Source organism: Musca vetustissima, unplaced genomic scaffold, assembly GCF_032173495.1.
Source record: "Musca vetustissima isolate MV318-11 ecotype Yass unplaced genomic scaffold, APGP_CSIRO_Mvet_v1 utg10834, whole genome shotgun sequence".
Classification (NCBI taxonomy): Eukaryota; Metazoa; Arthropoda; class Insecta; order Diptera; family Muscidae; genus Musca; species Musca vetustissima.
In genome coordinates this window covers 179,697-182,997 of record NW_026877672.1, presented here as the reverse complement: position 1 = coordinate 182,997, position 3,301 = coordinate 179,697, and positions in this window count along the sequence as shown.

Below are 3,301 nucleotides of genomic sequence, written 5' to 3'. Positions count from 1 at the left end.
CCACGACTTGTGGAGACCCTGAAAGAATATTCTTTAAAAAATCCACTCCTTGTTGAGACCATGAAAAAAAGTTCTTTAAAAAATCCACGCCTTGTTGAGACCCTGAAAAAATATTCTTTAAAAAATCCACGCCTTGTGTTGGTCCTTGAAAAAATATTTTTTAAAAATCCACGCCTTGTTGAGACCCTGAAAAAAATATTCTTTAAAAAATTCACGCCTTGTTGAGACCCTATCTGCCTCCTCGTTGGATTCATGACTTCACTGTTGGTGTCAATGGTTGATACATTTTCGCATGATTCGTTTTTGGTCTCCCCAGGAAGGTGCCTCGTTGTTATGTCGTTTGATTTGTTTTATTTTTCTACCCATTTTGCCTTAAGGATACAAAGTTTGCCTGTTTGCCAGCCATAATTTGTTGAAATTAAAAATGAATGGGGTCTGTTGTTGCTATTGCACCAACGACCATTGTAAGGAATTATGGTGAACATATATTTAGTTAAGCTTTTGTGGGTGTGTGTGTGTGTGGGAGAAAGAGTGATTTCTTTTATAAAGCGGAATCTAATTAGTAATTATTTGGAGGGTGGTTATTGAAATGACAAACTGACAAGGATAAGAATTTGATATCCTTTTTTCGAAAGGAACCCAAAGGTTGCTCAGAGTAATATTTCTTTTAAAAGGATATTTTGTCTTACAACCTGCTTGGCAGGTGCCTGTACTTTGATGTATACAACTTTACGATTTACAAATTCTGTAGTATACAAGTCCTTTTATTTATTTCCGGCTAACTTCTCTGTTTTCCCTTTTTTGTTGGATCAAACTACTTTCGAAATTTAAAACCGAGAAGTTACTTGCATTTCCATGCGACGATTATTCATTGAATTGCGTTCCCAAGGACTTTCATGCTTCTCCTTCATCCTCCCCGACCCTAAATGTTTTATTTGTGGGTGTGTGTGTGTGTGCGGGCGGGCGCACTAAAGACTTATCAACTTAAAAAAGATGAGCAGAAGGAAAGTGCAACACACCTTTTTTTTGCAAAAAATAATTTATTTAAATTAATGAGTGTACTTTTGTTCAAGTACAGCAGACAACAACAACTGCAGCAGCGACGACGACGATGAAAACAATTTTCCATGAAAAGTGCCAGCCGGAAAATCGTAGTAGTAGTAACTGTTACATTTACGAGTTCCCAGTAAATGAGTGACTGAGTGAGCGAGTGAATAAACCAACGACAATCCTTCCTTCCTATTCGAAATACAAACACGAAGCTTTTTTTATTTCCACTTTGGTCACAGACGACCTGCCCTAAAGCATGATTATTATAAGGTGACTGTCATGTTACTGTGAGTACGTGAGTGCGGTATTTAAGGTCCATAAAATTGGAGGGCCACAAGAGGTGGATGAAAAAAAATATTCTTTAAAAAATCCACGCCTTGTTTGAGGCCTTGAAAAAATATTCTTTAAAAAATCCACGCCTTGTTTGAGGCCTTGAAAAAATATTCTTTAAAAAATCCACGCCTTGTTTGAGGCCTCGAAAAAATATTCTTTAAAAAATCCACGCCTTGTTTGAGGCCTTGAAAAAATATTCTTTACCAGAGTTACGAAAAAAAAATTCTTTAAAAAATCCACGCCTTGTTTGAGGCCTTGAAAAAATATTCTTTAAAAAATCCACGCCTTGTTTGAGGCCTTGAAAAAATATTCTTTAAAAAATCCACGCCTTGTTTGAGGCCTTGAAAAAATATTCTTTAAAAAATCCACGCCTTGTTTGAGGCCTTGAAAAAATATTCTTTAAAAAATCCACGCCTTGTTTGAGGCCTTGAAAAAATATTCTTTAAAAAATCCACGCCTTGATGTGAGCCTTGAAAAAATATTCTTTAAAAAATCCACGCCTTGATGTGAGCCTTGAAAAAATATTCTTTAAAAAATCCACGCCTTGATGTGAGCCTTGAAAAAATATTCTTTAAAAAATCCACGCCTTGATGTGAGCCTTGAAAAAATATTCTTTAAAAAATCCACGCCTTGATGTGAGCCTTGAAAAAATATTCTTTAAAAAATCCACGCCTTGTTTGAGCCTTGAAAAAATATTCTTTAAAAAATCCACGCCTTGTTTGAAGTCTTGAAAAAATATTCTTTAAAAAATCCACGCCTTGATATGAGCCTTGAAAAAATATTCTTTAAAAAATCCACGCCTTGTTTGAAGTCTTGAAAAAATATTCTTTAAAAAATCCACGCCTTGATGTGAGCCTTGAAAAAATATTCTTTAAAAAATCCACGCCTTATCAGAGCCTTGAAAAAATATTCTTTAAAAAATCCACGCCTTATCAGAGCCTTGAAAAAATATTCTTTAAAAAATCCACGCCTTATCAGAGCCTTGAAAAAATATTCTTTAAAAAATCCACGCCTTGGTCCTTGAAAAAAATATTCTTTAAAAAATCCACGTCTTGTTTGAGGCCTTGAAAAAATATTCTTTAAAAAATCCACGCCTTATCAGAGCCTTGAAAAAATATTCTTTAAAAAATCCACGCCTTATCAGAGCCTTGAAAAATATTCTTTAAAAAATCCACGCCTTGTTGGAGTCCTTGAAAAAATATTCTTTAAAAAATCCACGCCTTGTTGGAGTCCTTGAAAAAATATTCTTTAAAAAATCCACGCCTTATCAGAGCCTTGAAAAAATATTCTTTAAAAAATCCACGCCTTATCAGAGCCTTGAAAAATATTCTTTAAAAAATCCACGCCTTGTGTTGGTCCTTGAAAAAAAAATTTTTAAAAAATCCATTCCTTGTGGTGATCCTTGAAAAAATATTCTTTAAAAAAACCACGCCTTATCAGAGCCTTGAAAAATATTCTTTAAAAAATCCACGCCTTATCAGAGCCTTGAAAAATATTCTTTAAAAAATCCACGCCTTATCAGAGCCTTGAAAAAATGTTTTTTAAATATTAGGCCCCAAATGTTAGGGCCTCTATTCTAATAGTTTTCGTTACTATGTTTTTTTATGGTGGTATGTGTGTGCGCAATGAGTTTCCCATTGTTGTTGCAAATGCAGTAAATTAGGTGTGGTGTTCTGCGAGAATAGTTGCAATTGTTTATAAGGCACAAGGGTCCTTGTGTGTGCGTTGTGTTGTATTAGGTGTAGTTACATTCGATGGATGACATTGTAGTTGTGTGTGTGTGTGTGACACACACGCAGACACACAAATATACATATACACAAGGTGCAGTTCGTTTTGAGGAGGATGGGTAGCGCTGGGCAGGGCAGGATATAATGATTGTATTTTTCAAGTGGAGTCCTTCATAAGGGATTTCCAG